The sequence below is a fragment of the Rhinopithecus roxellana genome, chromosome 13, assembly GCF_007565055.1.
Source record: "Rhinopithecus roxellana isolate Shanxi Qingling chromosome 13, ASM756505v1, whole genome shotgun sequence".
In the NCBI taxonomy this organism is placed as follows: Eukaryota; Metazoa; Chordata; class Mammalia; order Primates; family Cercopithecidae; genus Rhinopithecus; species Rhinopithecus roxellana.
The window spans coordinates 72,560,312-72,582,982 of record NC_044561.1 but is presented as its reverse complement, the minus strand read 5'-3'; the positions used below and the strand labels follow the sequence as shown (position 1 = coordinate 72,582,982).

Genomic DNA, 22,671 nt, shown 5'->3' with positions numbered 1-22,671 from the left:
CCTCCCAAAGTGCTGGGATTACAGGCGTGAACCACCGCGCCCAGCCAGTTTTGTTTTCTTAACCAGAGAGTCTACTGCATCTCTCAGAATTATATTTCATCTCCTGAGCCCCTGGCAGGAGGATGAGCATGCATTATGTCACCCACAAAAATGAAATTTGCTGGTAAAGATGTGTCACAAGCCCAGAGACCTCTCGGTGCCCAGCAAAGTGAAGACTTTGGGGAGCAGAGAAATTTAGAACAGTCATGACAAATACCACTGTGCATTTAAAGATGTTTTTCTTCAAGTATCTTCTTCCAAATTGCCACCAGTCCATTCATTTAGGTGGCAATTGCATTGCTGCTGGAATGCTAGGGGAAGGAGGAGAGGCCACAATGAAGCTAAAAAAGCGAAACCCCCACAAGCCTGGGGTTCAGATCTCACCTCTGCCGCAGCTCGTGTGTCTCTGTGGCAAGTCTCTTTACCTCTCGGGCCCTTAGATTCCGCCTTTGAAAAATGTGGTTGATGATAATAAAAACTACCTCTCAGAACTGGGATTAAGGACTCAAAGAATTTGAAATGTGTTTAAACACGCCTGCCACATTTTAGGTGCTGGGGTCATAGGTGCTAGATTCTCCTTGGTGCATCTGTTTCTGCCCCTTACTTTAGAGCCGTGACATCAGACCAGTGTGCCCAAGTTTTTTAAACATTTTTTTTTTCTGGCTTTTCCTGATGATCATTTTAAGGAATGCCCAGGAAGGAGGCGGTGCTCATATCTGGCTGGTGGTGCTCCACTGAAACGACCTGTGGCTCTGACAGCCTTTTGCTGTGTAGGCATTTGGCGAGTCTGTGACCCGTGACTAAAATAGGTGCTCGAGTCCTAATTTTTTTTTTTTAAGACAGTCTTGCTCTGTCGTCCAGGCTGGGGTGCGGTGGCACCATCTCAGCTCACTGCAACTTCTGCCTCCTGGGTGCAAGCAATTCTCCTGCCTCAGCTTCCCAAGCAGCTGGGATTACAGGTGTGTGCCACCACCACCCCCCACCCCCCGCCGCTAATTTTTGTGTTTTTAGTAGAAATGGGGTTTCACCATGTTAGCCAGCCTAGTCTCGAATTCTGGACCTCAAGTGATCCACTTGCCTCGGACTCCCAAAATGCTGGTATTACAGGCATGAGCCACCACATGCAGCCAGAGTCCTATTTTTTTTTTTTTTTTTTTAATCTTTACTCTTGTGCAAAATGCATCAGCTCTGGTTGGCTTATCCAGCCAACTTCATGAGAACTGGCTGATGGAGCAACTGCCACCTCCAAGGAAGATTCCAGAGTCATCTTCACATCAGATACATCCAGATGTAGGGGGTGCCAGTCCAGCCATGGGGAAAGCCTAGTGTGTCTGGGCATAGTATTATAGCCAAATTCAGGATACAGAGGAAACCAGCATTGAACTGTGGGAGGGTGCCTGACATGTTACTACAGTTTGCACCATCTTAGCAATCATTTGTCTAACAAAGCCGTTCAGCCAAGAAATCTCAGCACTCCTGTCTGTAGTCAGGTGCACAAGAACCATCCTTCCACTCACCTCTCGGCCAGTGAAAGAGAATAAAATCCCAGCATTCTCCAAGAGAAGGATGTCACACAGACTAAAGTTCCTAGCAACTGGTCTAGTGGTAGAGCAACAGGACAGAATTTTTAGCCTAAATTAATCATGATCAACCATCCTTGGCATTTTTCACTCATTGAGTAATATTCATCGGAAGGCATTTGCATTTTCTGTGTAATAAATCAAAAGCAAGATACCATTGTTTCTAATTTATCTTGTAGACTGCTCTAGTGATATCTTGCCACTGTGAATACTTCCAATATTTCTTTAAAATCGTAAGATAAATGGGTCCCGAATGTTCAACGTGGTGGTGATCTTCATAACCTAAAACTTTATTTCGAGGTGGGGGGCTTCTTTCTTTTCTTTTCAGTTTCTAAGGAAAGTAATATACAAATTATGTGGAGTAAGCACTAACTGTCAACAGTAAAATATTGACTTTGCTCAAACCCTTACAAAGAGAAAACATTAACGATTGTGATCATAAGTAGACCTGGTGTACCAAGCATATGAATTATGAATCAAAAGACAGAAACGTGCGTTTTTTCTGCAAAGACATAGAACAGGATATTAGAAGCCTAAGGCAAAATACACGTGTGCACTCTTGGTGCTTCTTACCTCCACCACGCAGCTTACTCAGCACAAGCACCTCCTGCCTATTTGTGCCTTCTCTGGGGTGCTGCCCACGGAACACAGTCAGTAAATGCCTCATGATTGGTTGGTTGAAAACCACTTTAATTGTAGGAAATTATTATCAATTTGAACTCTGCTAATTCAGAATTTGTGCTCCTGCAGGGCTTTGGCTTAATAAAAATCTTTATGAAAAAATTTTGCTTCAGTGGACACACCTAGGTGCAAATACAATTCCTGTACAAACACAGGAATTAGCTTTGTGGTATCACACCATGTGTAAGAGCACACGCAGCTTCCAAGCAGGTTCCAGACATTCGTTTCCCTATAAATTCTTATTATATGCTAATTATAAGCCATTTTGCCTGTGTTTAATTTTCATTATGAAATAATATGTCCTCATAATGAAAAAACTAAAGTTTATAAAATAGAAGGTGGAATCTTCTTTGATTGCACCTCCTGTGTGAAGGTGGCGCTCCACCTTCCCCACCTGTTTTTAATAAGCTAATCCCAATGGGCATTTCCCTGTCCGCTGAATTCAAGTTGAAGTCAAGATGGAAGTAATGAGGCAGTTTTAAAATAAGTAATCATTAGTTCAGAACTTTCAACAAAATGGAGGCGAGTCATCCATCTAAACGTGCTCCTTGGGGAACCCTCCCTCCCCTTGGCGACGTCACAGGACTCCCGAGGCCTTGTGAAAGGACATGGTTGGGAAGTAAGATTTCGTGCTTTCCTTCACCCTCTGAGAGTGCGTGTGTGTTCTTGCCTGGAAGGCCTTGTCGGGACCAAACGGAGAGGCTGCCTGGAGATGGCCTGTCAGCCTGATGCTATGACAGCATCAGTTCACTGAGGACCCCAAGAGGGGGTGACAAAGAGGTGGCCAGAGGAAAGATGAGAACATGTGGGGAAGAGAGGCAGCTGCAGGTGCTGAGGGGCACTGTCCTCACAGCCACACTGGACTTGACCCATGATGCTCCGTAGCAGGCTGCAGCCCAGAGGGTGGCTCCCAGTGCCAGCAAAGATCCACACACCCAGGCTTGGGGTGGGTGCTGCAGAGCCCCCCTTCCAGGAGCCATGCCCGACTGGACAAGGGCACATTTCCAGGGACCAATAAAGACCAAACCCCAAGGCAGCTCCCCAGGCTTCTGTCCTTGCACACCTCCTCTGACACCCTAGCAGCAACCACCTGACATGGGGGTGAAGCCTTCGCAATGACTGCATTGAATTCTCATCATGGGAACTTGCGTCAGACAGGGCCCTCCACAGAAGCAGAACCAACAGGATGTGTGTGTAGAGAGATTGATTGTAGGGAATTGGCTCATGCCATGATGGAAGCTGACAAGTCCTGAGATCTGCAGGGGGAGCTGGTAAGCTGGGGTCCCAGGAAAGCCGATGATGAAGTTCTAGTCAGAAGTCTCAAGACCAGGCAAGAGCCAATGTTGCAGTACAAATCCGCAGTGTTCGTCCCATCTGGGACATTGGGAGTGTTACCTGTACAATAGGTGGGTTCTATTGCTTGGCAGATGACAGTCCAGTAGCCTCAAGCAAGGAAGATTTAACAAGGGGACTTTACTACTGGCAGCAAGTAAAGAGGACACCAGGGATAGTCCCCACCCTAAAGCAGTGCCTTCCCGAACAAAGCTGACAACAGGGCTTTTACTAGGCTGGTGAGCTGAGACGTTGCATGTGAGGCGGGGTCAAGGCGGTGCAGGTGTGGTTGCTGATCATGCTTCTACGTACATTGCATGTATAGAAAAAGGCAAATAAGCTCCTCCCTGGGCCGGGTGTTTAGCGTGGTAAGGAGGAGAGTTCCCCAAAGCTCATCTCCAACTCAGGCACCTCTGGACTGACCAGGTTTTGTTTTTCCAGGGCTGAGCTGCTTCTTGGAACTTTCTGAAACAACAAAAACTGAGGTACAACAGTTACAAACAGGTGCTTTTGTGCCGTGCATGCCCCAAACCCAGGAATCCTGGGTTACACAAAGGCAGGAAAAAGGCCGCTGTCCCTGATCAAAGACCATCGGACAGGAGGCGTTCTCCCTTACTTGGGGGAAGGTCAGCCTTTGTGTTCTATGCAGTCCTTCAACGGACTGGACACGGCCCCCCATACTGAGGTGGGGTGCAGGACAATTGGCTTTACTCAGCCTGCCGATTTAAATGTTACTCTCAGCCAGGTGCAGTGGCTCATGCCTATAATTCCACACTTTGAGAGGCCCAAGTGGGCAGACTGCTTGAGCTCAGGAGTTTGAGACCAGCCTTGGCAACATGGCAAACCCGTCTCTAGCAGAAATACAAAAAATTAGCCAGGGAGGCTGGCTCCTTGGGAGGCTGAGGTGGGAGAATTGCTTGAGCCCAGGAGGCGGAGGATGCAGGGAGCTGAGATCGCACCAATGCACTCCAGCCTGCACAACAGAGCAAGACTCTGTCTCAAAAAAGAAAAAATAAATAAAATAAATAAATGAAAATAAATGTTAATCTTATCCCAAAACACCCTTGCAGACACCCCTAGAATAATGATGGACCAAATATCTAGACTTTCCATGGCCCAATCAAGTTGACACCTGAAATTAACCATCACAGGGCTCATTAATTATTGCATATGTCTCAAATGAAAGGATGCGTTGTATCGTAGCTGCCCTGATTTGCAGATTAATATTCACCTTTTAACGGAAGCAAACAGGTGTTGCAGGAACGATGGACAGGTTGCTTACTGCCACTGAGTGTGGAAGTGGCATCATTGTAATTTCCTGTGCCCCTCTGTCTCCACCTTCCTCGAGTCTGTCCTTTGTCCTTTGTGAAATCCACTGGCTGGATCTGTCTTCACTGTATGCTAAGAAAACAGTCACAAAAATAGCCCGCTTCTTCTCAAATCACCAAGCCAAGGATGCTATGAGACTGTTTAGCCCACAGCTAGATAAAACACTGACAGTAAATCACTTGCTCTTTCTAAGGGTTATACACATAACAAAGAGCTGCTGTGGAATGAGTCGGAGCTGCCCGCCCGAGTTCCAGGTCATTGCCCATTGATGACCGCCACCGGCAGCAGCTTTGAGCTGGCCTGGCGAATGGCCAGAGGCTTTGCTTTTATTTTCAGCTGCTTTCTGCTGGCCCAGGAGCAAATTCATGAGGGAGAAGCTGGAGGAGTCATTTGCCATCTTGTACATCCTCCCATTAATTAAATTATTCACTGAATGCAATGACTCTTCACTGAAGTCCTGGACATGCCTGGCACTGGGCTAGATGAGCAAAAGCAGCAAGTGCCCCTGCCCCTTTGGTGCTGCGTGAGGGTGGTGGGTGCTGGAGCTCCATTCTGTCCTGAACAGCAAGTGCCTTGCGACTCTCCCCTACACACGCCAAGTGCTTGTCATGCTCCAAATGTATCCATCTGTGAATGAAAATATCCACATTAATGAATGGATTTCTGCTAAAAGCCAGCTCAACTCATTTGCAAAACTGTTGGGGATAAAGTTTTCAGCAGGATGCAGTAAAAGGGAATTGGGCCATAACTAAATAGACATTCCTAAATACTTCTTTCCAGATCACTGCATCATTGACTCAAGCCTGGGGCCCAGGGTCCTGCGCCAGTCCATGCTGGGTCTTAGACACGCTTCAGCCAGCACGGAGGCTATGGGGCTCATTGGGATGCACATTTTCCCAGTTGGCCAAAAGCTTAGGCCAAGGATGAGCACTTTGAAAACTCTGGCCCTTCCTCAGATGCATTAAAGAGGAGTGGCCTAGCTCACAGGTCACCTGTCTTCAGGGAACACCTGAGGCTAAGTGGAGTCCTTGCTTCTGCACGGAATGCTCTTGGTCCAAGCACAAGACCTCTGTCTACTGAGAGGGCAGGAATGAAGGTGACTTTATGGACAGTTTCCTCTCTCATTAAAATAAAGAAGTGACCCAGCTGCCTCTGCCCATCCAGGCCCTGCTCATCAGACAGGCAAGGGTGACACAGGTGGGCCTGAGACAGGCAAGCTGTCTGGTTTCCTGTTTCCATGTGGTCTGGAGAAAAAAAAAAAAATAACAAAGGCCCGTTACTCCAACTGTAATTCCAGCCAATCAGCATCAAAGGCCCAAGAAGCTTTTAACCACATGTTTCTGCTTTAGGGGATCAGTGACTTTCCCAAGGCCCTGCATGCACAGCTAGGCTTAACTTCCAATTCATAGTTACCTTTTCCTTATGTGAATGCTAGAACTCATGCCCAGAGGTGGAGATTTCAGATGCTAATGAGACATATGTTGTATGAAGGGCACGTTGGACTACCATGCATGAGCTGGGAAAACCCCACTGCTACATGGTTCCCCTTACTTCCTTTACTGCAGAGCCTCATAAAAGAAACCCACACCCTGACTTCGGGAGTGACCCTCCCAACCATCTCCACTATCCATCAACCATCTCCACCATCCACCAACCATCTCCACCATCCATCAACCATCTCTACCATCCACCAACCATCTCCACCATCCACCAACCTTCTCTACCATCCATCAACCATCTCTACCATCCACCAACCATCTCCACCATCCATCAACCATCTCCACCATCCATCAACCATCTCCACCATCCATCAACCATCTCCACCATCCATCAGTCATCTCCACCATCCATCAACCATCTCTACCATTCACCAACCATCTCCACCATTATCTATCGACCATCTTTATCATCCAGCAACCATCTCCATCATCCATCAACCATCTCCACCATCCATCAACCATCTCCACCATCATCTGTCGACCATCTTTATCAGCCATCAACCATCTCCACCATCCATCAACCATGTCCACCATCCATCAACCATCTCCACCATCCATCAACCATCTCTATCATCCATCAACCATCTGCACCATCATCTATCGACCATCTTTATCATCCATCAACCATCTCCACCATCCATCAACCATCTCCACCATCCATCAATCATCTCCACCATCCATCAACCATCTCTACCATCCACCAACCATCTCCACCATCCATCAACCATCTCCACCATCCATCAACCATCTCCACCATCCACCAACCATCTCTACCATCCAAGAACCATCTCCACCATCCATCTACCATCACTATCATCTATCAACTGCCTCCACCATTCATCAGCTGTCTCTGTCATCCATCAATCATCTCCACCATCCATCTACCATCACCATCCATCAACCATCACCACCATCTATCAACCATTGCCACCATCCATCAATCATTTCCACCATTCATTAACCATCTCTACTATCCATCAGCCATCACTACCATCCATCAGCTGTCTCCACAACCATCAACCATACCCACAATCATCTCCTAGATCTCCTCAGATCTTTAACTCGCCAAATCCTCATCAGCATTAATTCTCAGCTGAAACAATGTTCAATATCCTCTGTCCCTCCAGGACTCTCCATCCTTTATCACATGTTACTGTCTCAACACACAATTCTCTAAGAGCATCTTGTTCATTTGTGTGTTTATATTGTGCCTACTACCTGCACACTCCCTGGGGGCTGGGATTACTTTCTCCTTGCTTATGACAGTCTCCTCAGTGCCTAAAACTGTCTGGCCTGCACTCGGTACCCAAAAAAATGCATGACATGTGAATAAACATGTGTATAGGATTGTGACTATCAAGTGATTCAACTCTTGTAATGATTTTAGCTCAGCTCTGGACACCCTGCAAGAACTCAAGAAAGTGTCTGTATTGCTATTAAGCACTTAGGATGGTCATGTTTTAGGTTAGCTCTTTGGTTACAAGCAACAAAGTCTCCACTCAGACTCACTTGGGAGCAGGGTTTTCACTTGGGTTATACAAGAAGCCATACAAGGAATCCCAAGGAAACTGAGATGTGCAGGTTCTCCCAGGGACCTGTGGGGGAAGACCTGAATCTGGGTGGCTCAGAGTGCTCTGCACCAGGACTGGGTGGCTGTGTCTCATGGGTTCCTCCATTAACTGCCAAGAAGCTGGCTGCTGCCTACTTCTTCCTTTTGCACCAAACACTGGCAAATCCTTCCCAGGCGTCTGGTACAAATGAGCCTAGTCAGCCCTGCTTGGATTTAATCCAGACCATAGGGGTTTTGTGTCATTGACTCAGCCAGGAAGGGGAAGCTCCTCAGTCAGATGCTCCGCCCCTGGACCAGTCAGCCTGGGAGAGGCAGGACCACAGGGTGCCAATGCTTCTGCTGTCCCCATGGTGCAGTGAGGGCAGGACAAGTTTTGCAGCTTCTCCTTTAAGAGGGAGCAGGGAGGCTGCTGCTGGACAAGGTTCCCAACTGTGAACATCACATAGACAAATACTGTGCTGCACTGAAGCAGACCTGGATGATTTTCAGGAGGGAGAGGTTGCAGACCCTCTGCCACAGAGCCAGGTCTCAGGCAGATGTGTTCTCTCCCTGAGTTGGGCAAGGCACATGCTGTGGCATCACACAAGCCCTCTGTCCCCAAGGGGCCTTGATGGAGAAGGAACACTCCTATGGGCTGAGGCCAGGCTTCCAGGTAGATCCCAGGAGCCAGAAGAGGGGCTCGTGCAGCTGCAGACCCAAGACAACAAAACTAAAAATGTGTTGAATTTGCAAAGTGAAGAGAAACAGATGGGAGGTGTTGGGGGAGTAGGCCTTGCCCCTCTACAGTGTGAACCTGCAGGGTTTCCTCCATATCCTTCCCTCCTTCCAGCTGCATAGCTGGAAACCAAGAGGAAATCAAAGAAAGATGGTGATGATGATTATTTCTGTGATAGGCATCACATCGGCAGAAGCAACTTCAAACTCAAAGGTTAAATAATATATCATTGTGTGTATGCACCACACTTTGCTTATCCACAGCACAATTTGCTTATTCCAGGAATCCCTGGAAATGGGTGCTCCACCAGTTCGGGGCTCTCTGAGCCCTCAATGGCCCTGTCTTCATGGAGCGCCCCCATCCTCACTCTTTCACCTCTTCTGTTCTCTTTGGATAACCTCAAATTTCATTTAGCCTCCAGTCATTGATTCTTCCATGGATTCAAGTCAGTTAACTCATCTCAGGCTGCACTGGGGTTACGACACCTTTTGGAAGGTCAAAGGACTTTTATAATCCCTAATTGTCTGCTGCTCTTGACCAGCAACTTCCTGCATCCCTATCCTCCAGAGGGTTTGAGCCACCAGAGACGTGGCCTCTAGATGCCCAGCCAGGATGCTGGACAACACCTGCATGTGCCCACATTTTGTCAATCGTACAGGTCAACACGGTTTGCCAGGAGAAAAAGCAGAAAGAGAAAGCAGAGGTGAGGCTCCTGAAGAGCGGACTGTTTGTGGTTCAGCCCAGCACACTGAATGAGGACCAGCAAGTAAAGTGAGCTGACTGCTCTCACAGGCCAGAGGTTTATGATGGCACTCAGACCCTCCGGAGATGAAGGTGATGGTGTATTCCAGTGTTTGTTTCATGAAATCTGTCAATGAAGATAATTAGAGGCAATGATCTTGAGGATAAATCAGAGCTATGCAGAACACCATTCTGCAAACTATAGATATACTGGAGATACAAGAGGCTCTTAATGGTCAGCCCCAGGGAGACACAGGAAAATCAAATGTTGTGTGAAGCCCCTGTGACCCCAAGAACTTGTCTATCCGAAGGCTCCCCTGCGCTGCCATGTTCACAATGATGGAGGTGGCATTGCCTACGCAGTTCCTGGAGGTGAAACTGCCCAGGTGAAAGGTTAAAATGCACCTCACCTTCTGCAGAGCAGTCCTACTTCTCCATTCCCAGTCTAGGGAGATGCCTGCATTCAAGAACAAGAGGCGGCACACAGAAGGGGGTTCATTTCAGCATTTATGGTACTAGCAATAACATTAAAATTAAACTAGAATACCACTCCTAGGTATATGGCCAAAAGGATTGAAAACAGGGACACAAGCAGATACTTGTATATGAGTGTTCATAGCAGCACTCTTCACAATAGCCAAACAGGGAAAATGACCCAGATGGCCACAAGTGATGAATGGATCCACAAATTGTGGTGTGTGCACACAAGAAAATACTATTTAGCCTTAAAAAGAAAGGATGTTCTGGCTGGGCGCAGTGGCTCACACCTGTAATCCCAGCACCTTGGGAGGCCAAGACAGGTGGATCACCTGAGGTCAGGAGTTCGAAACCAGCCTGACATGGTGAAATCACATCTCTACTAAAAATACAAAAATTAGCTGGGCACACTGGCAATCCCAGCTACTCAGGAGGCTGAGGCAGGAGAATCGCTTGAATCGGAGGTTGCAGTGAACCGAGATCACGCCACTGCACCCAGCCTGGGTGACAAAGTGAGACTGTCTCAGAAAAAAAAAAAAAAGAAAGAAAGAAAGGAAAGAAGGAAGGAAGTTCTGACACATGCTCCAATACGAATAAACCTTGGAAGCATTGTGCTGAGTGAAACAAGCCAGTCACAAAAGGACAAATACTGTATGTTTCCACTTACATGAAGTACTTAGAGTAAATAGGAAAATTCAAAGAGACAGAAAATAGAATGTTGGTTACCAGAAGCTGGAGGGAGGGAAGGAGGGAGGAATGGGGAGTTACTGCTTAATGGATACAGACTTGATGTTTGAGACAATGAAAAAGTTCTAGAAATAGTGGTGATGGTTCATAGCATTGTGAATGTATCAGATATCACTGAATTGTATGCTTAAAAATTGTGGAAATGGTAAATTTTGCATTATCTATATAATTTTACAGAGAATACTGATCTGGAAGCAGCTTTGTCTTAGTTTGGGCTGCTGTAACAAATTGTCATAGACTCGGTGACTTCAGCAACAGATATGGATTACTCATGGTTCTGGAAGCTGCACACTCCAAGGTCAAGGCACCAGTGGATATGCTGTGTAGGGAGAATCCTGATTTCCACTTCCTGATTTGCAGATGGTAGCCTCTCTGCACCCTCACATAGCAGAAAGAGTGATAGAGTTCTCTGCCTTCTCCTTACAGGAGCACTAATCCCATTCATGAGAGCTCCCTTCTTACCTAACTACCTCCCAAAGGCCTCATCCCCTAACACCATCATCTTAGGAGTCAATATTTCAGCCTGTGCATCCGGGAGGGACAAAAATATTCAGGCCATAACAAGCCTAAACTGCTCACCAACAGGGAACTTGGGAGATAACCCCTGGTCCTTCTGTAGCAGGAGCAGGCGCACATTTTCTAGAAAGGACCAGACAGCAAATGTGTTAGGTTTTGGTGGACATTCTATTTCTGCCTTGTATTATCTTTTGTATTTTTTAACAACAGCTTAAAATGTAAAAACCATTCCTCATTTGAGGGCTGTGCAAAAACAGACTGATGGCGGGATTTGGCCTGTGAGCTGTAGTTTGCAGAACCCCTGGTCTATGCTATGAAAAATTATGTCAAAGACAAAGAATTCAGTACTTTTATATGCACTGATACTGAAAGATTTCCAAGATATACTGCAACAAAAACAACTTGCAAAGTGATAAAGTGTGGTATGATCGTATCTATGGGAAAACAGAACCACCTATCTTTACATGTGCGTATCTGCCTGTAAATGAAAAGTCTGGAAAGGTGCATGCAGATCCATTGACAGAACTTACCTCTGAACTGGGTTGGGGTGAAGGTCAAGGCGAATTTTTGTATTACCTTACATTTTTGCATTTTTAATAAGCATTAAAAAATTACTTGCACAATTCAAAATAAGTGTTGCAAAAATTTTGAAAGAAAGGATTAATATTTGCATTATAACAGTGGTTTTTCTCTCCTTGGGAAACTCCGCAAGTCTCTTCATATGCCATATGACCCCAATGTTCTACTCTGACATCCAAGGGAAATGCTTTGCCCAGAGAAGTAGAGAACATTTTTTACAGCTGATGGCTCTAAGACCTTAATAAATTCCCATAATGCCCAGTTTCTACTTCTTTCCGCTCCTAGACATAAAACGAGGATATTTATGGACACCACAGGGTATTGCAGTTGTTAATTGGGACGCCCTTGGAGGGCTGAGAGGGCTCAGTCCTGTGCTTTTCTACAGAATGCCTCTCTCTAAGGAAGGCACTAGCTTAATGATTGGCTTTAATTTTATGACCTGGGGCCTGGGTGTCAGGTAAACAGTTTTACAACCTCTTTAACATAAGCTAGACGGGCAGATGACTTACTGAGCCTCTCCCAGAACACAGGCGCATTTCTTTTCTCCTTTCCTACTGGCAGGGCAAAAACCCAAGCTTCTCCGGCTTCATGCCCTATTCAAGCAGGCTGCAGCCTCAGGGGTGATGCACGAAGGGCTCAGGCCAGTGTTTCTTTGGAGGGTGAAGGTGAACAGTCTTCTCTGATATGCTCCCTCTCCCTTGGGGTAGGTGTGTCTGCCATGCAAACAGGTTGCTCACCGAACCACCAGGCCCCTTAATGAGCCCTTGCTCCAACCCCAGCCCTGTCCTCAGGTCAGGACCCTGCTCATAAAATTCTCTCCAATGAGCTGTGATACACGTGAAGGTACAGGTTTACAGGGAAACCTGTAAATCAGGGAAATCGAGACAGCCCCGGACTCCTTCTCGAGGCCACTTAAAGTAGCAAAGCTGTGGCACTGGACTCAGCCCTGCGCTGGTCTCTGCACAGACTCGGGTAATCATAGCTGGTCTGGGAGGATGCAGCCCTCGAAGAGTTTTGGAGCATCTCCACGCTTAGATGCTCAATGCCTCACGTGTACCCGGGAGGTATGTGAGTATCTTTGATCCCACTTCACAGATTGGAAACCAAGGTTGTGTGTTGATGCTACTGGCCAAAGCCACAGAATGTGGGCAGAAGCGAGACCTACCAGGGAGTTTTCCTCCAGTGTGAACAGCTTTTCCTCTTCTGAAGTGCCTTCTTAAAGGAAGCAGGTAAAGAAATAGCTATAGATGTGTGCACTAACCTCTAAAATCACTGCAATCCAACCAGTTTTAAGGAACAATTTCGACTCTACTGCTATGTATTTTCATTTGTAAATTCATAATAGTAATAGATCTCCCTGAAACTCTGGTTTCAAGGATTCAATGAGATAACGTTAGGAGAACACTTAGAACACATGATGCCTATTAACTAAATCACGGTGGCGGCTTTTGCTATTGCTGTGATTGTGGAATCTGAATTCTTATCATCTTTTTGCAAACCAATGGGGAAAGAACATTTAGAAACCATGGCCCACTCCACAGTGTGTGTGGATCCCTGTGCCTGCCTCAGTCCTCAGGAAGCCCAGAAAAGCCCAGCAGCTTCCTTCTGGAAAGAGGCAAAAGCCACCTTCTTGGAGGCATCTGGTCCAGCACATCCCACGATGGAATGAGATTAAATCCCTCCTGTTAAGTTATTCACTTTCCCTATGGGCTGTTGCTGCAAGTGCTGCTATCACCCTGGAAGGACCACGCATTTTGCTTTTCCTGGTGTTGTAGGTTGATTGCTTTTGTTACAAAATAATTCACGCCAGCTGCAGTAAATACAGAAAATACAAATGTAGATAAAGTAAAAACTCCACCCATATACCTCAATACCATCCACACAGATAAAAGCAGAGAATGGATGCATGTGTGACCTTCCAGACAAATGCTGTGATGTGTGCACATACACATGCATGTGCACAGGCATGCATACGTGCACCTGCACACATGCATACACTCATGCACAGGCATGCACACAGGGTCATGTGCACAGAGACACACACATGCACACAGAGGGACACACACAGACACATAAGGACAATTTGATTTCCTACTGTCTTTCCTTGACAATATTAAGATTACACACGCGCATCATCCTAAGATTTGCTTTCTACATTTGGACATACAGGTGACCCTTCCATGCCAGAGCACAGGATCAACCACGTTCTTTCTCACTGCTGTAACACGTTCTATATGAATGTATCTTGATTTATATAACTGCTTCTGCACTCCTATACATTGCAATATAATGACCCCCAACGATTTCCTAATACAAATGATGCTGAGATGAATCTTTTAAAAATACATCATTTAAAATACATTCAAGCTGGTATTTCCATAGGCTAGAACAGATCTGTAAACTTAAGAAATGGACTGCCTGCGTAAGAACTCTTGACTTGAAGTTAAAGGCTTCCAAAGAAACGGGCATGCCATGTTAAAGTAACCACCTGCCTGTCTCTCACCCAGACGCCAGCCTCTGAAGGTTCCACTTATCTGAAATATTCCCATAGTCTGTCTACATTAATTAGCCTCAACAGATAATTATTTGACAAGTTACATGTTGTCATAATTTGCTTGAGACTTTGGGAAGAGGTGGCATAATATTGTGACAAGGTACTGTGACACTTGGAAAATCTTAACGCCCATGTGTGCCCCTGGTCACAAATTCCCAGCCCAGCCCGGGCTCACACACACTGCAGCATCTTTGCCGGAGATAGATTGCTTCTACTTAGGTCGAGCTGCAGTTTCCAGGAAGACACTAAATCATGACGCATTACTTCTCACCTTGCTGAATTTGTGAACAGGATACAATATATCTTGCCTCCAAAATAGCCAATTAGAAATAGAGAAAGAAGGCAGGGCGCGGTGGCTCATGCCTGTAATCCCAGCACTTTGGGAGGCCGAGGTGGGTGGATCACGAGGTCACGAGATCAAGACCATCCTGGCAAACATGGTGAAACCCCGTCTCTACTAAAATACAAAAAATTACCTGCATGTGTTGGTGCACACCTGTAGTCCCAGCTACTTGGGAGGCTGAGGCAAGGAAATTGCTTGAACCTGAGAGGCGGAAGTTGCAGTGAGCCGAGATCATGCCAATGCCCTCCAGCCTGGTGACAGAGCAAGACACCGTCTCAAAAAATGAAAAGAAAAGAAAAGAAATAGAGAAAGAAGCGGATTAATGTTGGAGCTCCCATAAGCTAGGCATTTCTCCCTCCTATTTTAGAAGAATAAAACATTCCAATTAAGACTTGGTAGCTAAGTAGTATGGTCTAGAACTATCTATGAACTTCACAGGGTTTTCCCACTCACCCTGTACAACAAAATCTGTGTTAGTCTTCACAAGGAGAATTACAGAAGCAACTGCATCAGACAAAGACAGGTCTGCGTTTTTTTCTTCCAACCCACTAGGCCCAGATTCATGCATGGAAGCTTAATTTATTTTGCAAAGTGAGGATCATCGCAGCCTGAAGTGTTTAAAAATCACTCATTCCATCTAATTAGATCTTTCAGTAGCTCTGAAAGTTAATATTATACCAATTGTGGCACTAATGAACATCATGATCTTATGTGTCATGGAGACAAGCCCCGCGTAGACATCTCGACATCTGGACATGTGTGTGCTATCAGGAGACAGCACTGTTCAGCCTCATTTTTGTGACTTTATTGAGGGGCAAGTAGCCCAACTTAACAAGATCACGTGACGTCTGAGTGCTGTGGCTATTCAGCCTGCTATATTTGAGGAGAAAAAGGAAAAAATATATAACCACACATGATTTAACAGAACTGACATGCCATTTATTCAACTTTTTTCAAAACCCCATGTTTTCAGCATCGACCTCATTAAAAAACCTCTAAGCAGGGTGAGGATCTAGGTCCTGTATATGTTAATAAAACCATCGATTTTCACGGAGCCAACTTTTGTCTGGCATCAGGGAACCTAACAACACTCCATGAAAACATGGCTCGTGTCAATTTCCAGTGCACCACTGTTAATATCCAATTTCGAGAGCACATCTTTTATTTGTAAAAACAAATTGCTAGAAAAAGCATTTGCCACTGGCATTCTGTGTTTCTAGTTCTACCATGTATCCTCATGGAAAATTTATAGGAAATATTTTTCTAAATTCCTCTGCATCTCATATAGTATGGATGTTTATTATATATTTAGAAACATATGTGGCTTGATTAATTTTTTAAATGACAGCCCATGAATTTAAAATAAGGTTACTCTAGGGTGCACAAATTAAATAGCTTCCAATGAAGGATTAAGAATGGAAGGTAAAGAGAGCAGAAGCTATGGACCTACCGCAACACACAAGCTTAAATTAGCATTTAGTGTGGGGCCTTCTCAATCAACAGCCACAAGCCGTAAAGACGCAGCCTCTCTAGGTTGGGGAGGTAATAATAATGACTCTGGGAATTAAAGCAAGGCAATTAAGGACATTTGCAGGAGACTTCAAGGAAACCAATCGTTCTCTAGAATTATTGATTGAATGGTAAGTCAAGTAATATTAGCATCAAGTAGAGAGTGCAGACCCAACAAGTAAATAAAAGAACGATACATTTTAAATGCAATTGTTTCAAAGGGAACTAAGCAATCACTCTATTAAATAGAATGCTTGGTGCTGAATGCATTTAAAGCTCCCAGTATGTCGGTGTGTGCATATAAAGTATTGCAAAACAGAACCGAAAGCAAGTTGAATAATAATGTGAGCAGGTCCTGGGATAACCTGTCAAATCAGGCTGCTGATATCACAATTTGGGTGACAGCAGATCATGAGGCAAAGCCATAAACGAGGTAATGAAGTATTAGCAGAAACAAGGTAAAAATGTGTGAATATAAAAGCCACGCTGTCCAGGGCAGGCGCTCAGAGTAACTAACCTGTCAAGGATGCAGCTCAAGGAAGGGTTTGGGTCCCACGTGATCAGGGAGCAAGCCAGGGTCCCCAGCCTGCCAGCAAGGGGCAGCCTGCTGGTTCGTTGTGTTTCACTTTCACAGCGCGTTGCCTTTTTCGTTTTTTAATGCCCTGCTGATATTTAAAACTTAGGTGATTTCACTTAAATATAAAAAAAGAATTCCTGGCTTTTCATAGAAAATTCAGATCTAATAGCCACTGTAGTCACCTTCCCACACAACTGGAATTGGCTGTAGCTACAGAGATGGGGAGAGGGGGGTTTTTCTTTCTCTGCTCTGCACACCCAGTGAGTTCTGCTTCCTCACACACCCTGCCTGACCCCAGGACACTTGATTTTGAGACTTCTTGTGCAAGAGGACCCCGAATATGAGCGAACTATCTTCCGTAATAGGCCAGTAGGGTTTACCAGGATGTGGTTGAGCAGTTGAAAACCACAGACTTTCCAGGCCCCGATGACTTTATATGCAGTGGTGGCTTTCTTTATACACCATTGTAAAGATTATATAAAGATTATGAGAGTTTGTGTGCTCCATGCTGTATGGGGAGAAAATCAATTTCTCATTCTTCTAAAAAGCTCACAATGCAACTGGAATTTTCCCTGAGCCAAGTAAACAAAACTGTCATTTAACTTGAGTGGGGAAAAGGTGTTAGAAAAAGTCTGTATCGTTCTGCTTTCAACTTTCCTGTTATTATCTAAGTTTGACTGATTTTTCGAGGGGTGACTAAGATGAAGCCATCCTTCGGAGTTTGTAATCGAAGTGTTTTATAATTTAAATCGCCAGGGAAAGATTGCAGCCATGCAGTTGGGAAACTGGTTTTGCTGTTGTTGTCATTTCTTGTCTAGGGAAGGTTCAGCCCTACGTGGTGCCTACTTCTTAGCCTGACGATGGGGCGTCCAGCAGGTGAAGCAGTTGAGAAGAAGGCGGTTGACCTTGGCTTTGCCATCCTCCCCGGATGTAGACCCCAAGCTGCCCCACTGAAGATGCCTTTGGGATGGAAAACAAGCTCTTTGAAGACTGTTTCCCAATGCGTACATTTGAGGCCAGGAAGAAGTTCCGAGGTAGCCTAGAGCCCTGTCACTGTTAGAAGATTCCTTCTCAGAGGATTGGTCTACACATCTGGGAGAAAACAGGCTTCAGAAACCATCCACTCTGCGTGGTGACTGCTCTGGCTTATTGACGTGCGTTGATCTGGCATGCCTTATCGGCATGCAACGGGTCATTCCACACATCCCAAGTGCAGTGGCTGCATAGCATGCTTGGCACACTGCTTGGCACTCAAGTAATGATGGATGTGTGCTGGCTTAACTGCTGAGAAGCCACTAAATAACAGCCATTAAGGGTTGAGGAGTTCAAATCTGGGTGCTCCTCTGTGTTGGCTGGAAAAGTTATTTGACCGCTAAGCCTCATTTATAAAATTAGAATAGTGAGTTTTACATTGCAAGCATTCCATGAGATAACATGAAAACTGTAGCCCAAGGCAAGCATACAAATGTTGTTGTTGTTGTTGTTGTTGTTGTTTATTACTACAAGAAATAATCTGCTTTCTTATCTTTCAAGGACCCATCTTTCAGGAATTGATTGGACTTGAGCAAATAAATTGGACGTCTATTGATCAGCACTCCTGCCAATAACTTAGAACATCGTTTCCCAGTCAATGATTTCAGAAATGAAGACATTGCAAAACAGTGTTCGTTGCCTGTCCACTACAGTAACTGATTCTAAATGTTCACTTCAGTGTGTCTGCCAGAGGAATATAAAACCAATATGGGTGTATTGGCCACACATTGGAGAGATGAAAAGGCTTCCTGAACATTCTTAGTAAATGTGCCATTTGTTCCTGGTGGGTGAAGCATTTCATGATTCATGCAATATTGTAAATTTTTATTTTCTTTACATAGACTTGGCTATTATTGTAATTTCTACTCTTGGGGGAAGGTAATATGAATTCATCCAAGTTAACAAAGCCTCTTGGAGATAACATCTTCAGGACTCAGGGCCATTCTCAGGGTACAATTAAGACATTTGTCTGCTCGGTATTCACATGAAGATCCAAGGTTGCATCATGCTAAGTCACTGCATGCATTTCACGACATGAACACGAGCTTGCATACCATTTCAGGCAGGGCAGCGATCACAGTGGAGTCACCGTTAGAGAAGCTGAGAGGTTCTTTGGAATAAACCACAGGTCATTAATAAGAGTAACAAGTGTGCCACCTCATTAGAAAGTAGGGCAATTTGGCCGGGCGCAGTGGCTCAAGCCTGTAATCCCAGCACTTTGGGAGGCCGAGACGGGCGGATCACGAGGTCAGGAGATCGCGACCATCCTGGCTAGGAGGATCACGAGGTCAGGAGATCGAGACCATCCTGGCTAACATGGTGAAACCTCGTCTCTACTAAAAAATACAAAAAACTAGCCGGGTAGTCCCAGCTACTCGGGAGGCTGAGGCAGGAGAATGGCATGAACCCGGGAGGCGGAGCTTGTAGTGAGCTGAGATCCGGCCACTGCACTCCAGCCTGGGCGACAGAGCGAGACTCCGTCTCAAAAAAAAAAAAAAGAAAAAGAAAGTAGGGCAGTTCAGAGGACACTGAGCCCTGGAGGGAAGGTTCAGGCCACAGCGTGCATCACTGCATTCCACATGCTCTGCTTTGCCCCAGAGCTTGGAGGTAAATCTGGAGAGAAGAAAGAGCTGTGGTTTTCTTTTCTTTTCTTTTCTTTCTTTTTTTTAAATGGAGTTTTGCTTTTGTTGCCCAGGCTGGGGTGCAATGGCGTGATCTCAGCTCACTGCAGCCTCCGCCTCCCGGGTTCAAGCAATTCTCCTGCCTCAGCCTCCCAAGTAGCTGAGATTACAGATGTGCACCACCTTGCCTGGCGAATTTTTCTGTTTTTAGTAGAGACAGGGTTTCACCATGTTGGTCAGGCTGGTCTCAAACTCCTGAGCTCAAGTGATCCACCCGCCTCGGCCTCTCAAAGTGCTGGGATCACAGGCATGAGCCACTGTGCCGAGGCCGTGGTTTTCTGTTTGGGATTCAGGGCATTCGCACTCCAGAAGGAAGCTGAGCTATGTCTCTTACTAAACGACATACACTGTCCCTCGAGCACCCTAGTGGTACATATGAAACACATTCAAGGAACTAAGAAAAGAGCCTTCATTTGACAGAGCAGCACACCCATGAGACTCATCACTTGCACTCGCAGGCAGACATCCCACCTACCGAAGCTTGGCCGGCTCCACAGAGTGCATTTTGTCCTTATAATTCTCCATCTCGCCAACAAATCTCTGAAGGTTTCTCCTGTTCCTTGGCATGTAGAGGTTTCGATTCGATCTTCCATCTGATGACATCATTCTTGAAGAATGAGCACTAAATGCTTCAGGCTTTTCTGGAATTCATGTAATGCAAACAGGAATTCATGTAACGAACTATTGCTTCCTCAATACGTTTGGCGGAAATAAGCTTCCATTTGAACTCCAGAATCTTCTCCTGATCAGCAAGGAGCTGGTGTCAGCCTTCTAAGTGAACAGTATTCTGTTAAGTTGAACGCCCCAAGCCCATGCCCCTGAGCTCCCTCACGCCTTACAAAGATGCACATCTGCTGCCAGACGCTCCGAAAGGGACGTCTGTTGGTCATATCTTAGCCACTTCTGTGAGTGAAGAAATATTTTGAAATATTTTGAAAGCTGCCAAGTCCACCTTCCTCATTCCGCATGTGTGAAGAACTCATTGAGGTTACCATTTGTCAAGAGGCTGCAAACATTTCCTATCATGTGTCCCAATCCGCACTTCCGTTTCAACATCCGTCACAGAAATCCACAGTCTCAGTTGCTTTAAGCCCCTCATCCTCCTGCCTTTTCCACTTAAACCAGAATTAATCATCATTTATTTTCTAAGAACAGAAAAGATGTCACTGCCATTGGTTCTATTAGTTTCTACAAATACATTGTGTACCTCATGGGAGGAGAGGATAATTTTTGGCCAGCGGAAGTTTCAACATAGCATTCTGGGGATCATCTCAAATTAGTAAACGCAGCAGAGCACAGTCCGCGATGCAGGAGGAGGTTGATGCTTTCAGAATACACATTTGGGCGTGTCTTTTGTAACAGTAGTGTGAAGTTTTAGCCATGTCTGTGGGTGTTGATTTGTTCCAATGTAGTATCTAAATACTTACATTACATCATGGTTGTACAGCAGAACAGAGACATTTAATAGCTGTTTGGAATATATGTTCTGTCTAGATAGCTGAATTGAAAATCAGTAGGGTTTTGTTTTGTTTTGTTTTGTTTGCAGGGGAGAGTGGGATGTTAGTGATTTTAAAATCATTATTAGTTTTCATTTTGCTTCTCAATTGGCTAGCAGATTCTGTCTTCAGGCCCATAACAACTGTCTTACATACACTCCTTCGGGAGACAGCAACTGGGATTTTAACTGTGACAAGGCAGGCATCAGAACGGTGTCTTTCCAAACAGCTCGAGTCTCCTTGTCATTGAAAATCTCAAACTCTATCACCGTAAAAAAGTGAGATAAGAAAGGCAGCTGGCGCATCAATTTCTGTGTGTTTTACCCTTTCATAATACTTGGTTATTTAAAAGGAGCATGATCAAACCTCAGGTCTGGTACCTGACAGCAACCCTGAGAAAGTTAAGCCCCTTCCAGACAACTCGAATAAAGATTATTCCTATTAAGGTACCAAATCGTATCAATAAAGCTGCATGGCTCTTAGATGTCACTGACGGAATTACAGGAGTGATTAAGGGGTTAAGCTGGCTCTCCCCGGGTTAGTGGCATCTCGTCAGCGGCATGAGGGAACCTGGTTGCCGGGAGGGGCCCTTTCCCTCCCAGGTCAGGCCACCCCTGTCTGTCAGGCAAATACAATAGGAATTACTTAATTTAACACCGTTTCAGTTCTAATTGAATCCCATTTTCTAAATCCTGAATAAATACATTACAACTGCTGCTTCGGTCAAATGGAGAGAAATAGCCATCTTTTAATGACTCCCCTGTGGATTTAATGCCTATTCTATCCGTGAGAATAATGATTCCGACATCCCTGGAATACATTGAAGGGATAATGGTTATTTAAACATGCCAAGTCTTTGTAGACCAGATAAGTATTTTAATTTGCATTTATGAAAATCAAAAAGCAAGCATGGGAGCAGGAACCAGTTCGTCTGCTTCCCCAGTCATCAAAACCACAGAGTGGCAGGTTCACGACGTAGGAGCAGAAGAAAAACTTGACACCATCACCCCCACCATCATTGTTTCCCAGTAGGACCCGCCGCTGACCCACCTGCCCCCACCAGCGTGCTGGAGAGGGCTCCTGAAACCAGCACATCTGGCCACGCCCTCGCCTGGCTTTTAGCCCTTACTAGTTTCCCATTGCTCTGACGTTGGTGACCAAAAGGACTTACTTAGTTACCATGGCCCCTGCTCAGCCCTTGGGCCTTGACATCACCACATCCTTAGCGCTCTGTGATCTCCAGTCCTTTGTACTCCATGTTCCCCCAGTACCCGGGGCCTTGGCACATGGTGGACTGTCTGTCTGTGACCTCACTTGCACATGCTCCACAATTTGTAGTCATTACGTTCATTGATGCCATTATTCGATTAGTGCTTGCCTTTCCTGCCAGGCAGTAGATTAGGAACCTTGTCTATTTTGTTCAATATTGTTATATGTAAAAATATTCATTTAGAAATAGAATGCTTGTTCCCTGGTGCCACAAAGAAATAGCATTTGAACATAAATTTAATTTTTTTAGCAAGGCAATTTTTACTTTCTGCAGAAAGGGTGCTCATTGCAGATGGAATAATGGTGAGAACACACTCAGACAAAGGAAAAGCAGACGTATTTATTCCTTATGTATTTTGTCTTTGCTACTGTGTCCTGTCTTTATTGGCTGGAGCCAGACCTTA

The 22,671-nt window shown here is 45.4% G+C and overlaps 1 long non-coding RNA gene across 2 annotated transcripts; it reads right to left on the bottom strand.

Moving 5' to 3' along the window:
* Positions 1 to 1,093: 1,093 nt before the first annotated feature.
* On the bottom strand, positions 1,094 to 20,393 carry LOC115892880. Of its 2 annotated transcripts, none has more exons than XR_004052792.1 (5): positions 19,978 to 20,393; positions 16,729 to 18,931; positions 14,836 to 14,903; positions 4,864 to 5,588; positions 1,094 to 4,112 (listed from the first exon to the last, which is right to left on the bottom strand). It is a non-coding gene; the product is annotated as an uncharacterized LOC115892880 (long non-coding RNA). The 2 variants fall into 2 exon arrangements; XR_004052793.1 differs by having other exon boundaries at positions 16,729 to 16,876.
* Positions 20,394 to 22,671: the final 2,278 nt, after the last annotated feature.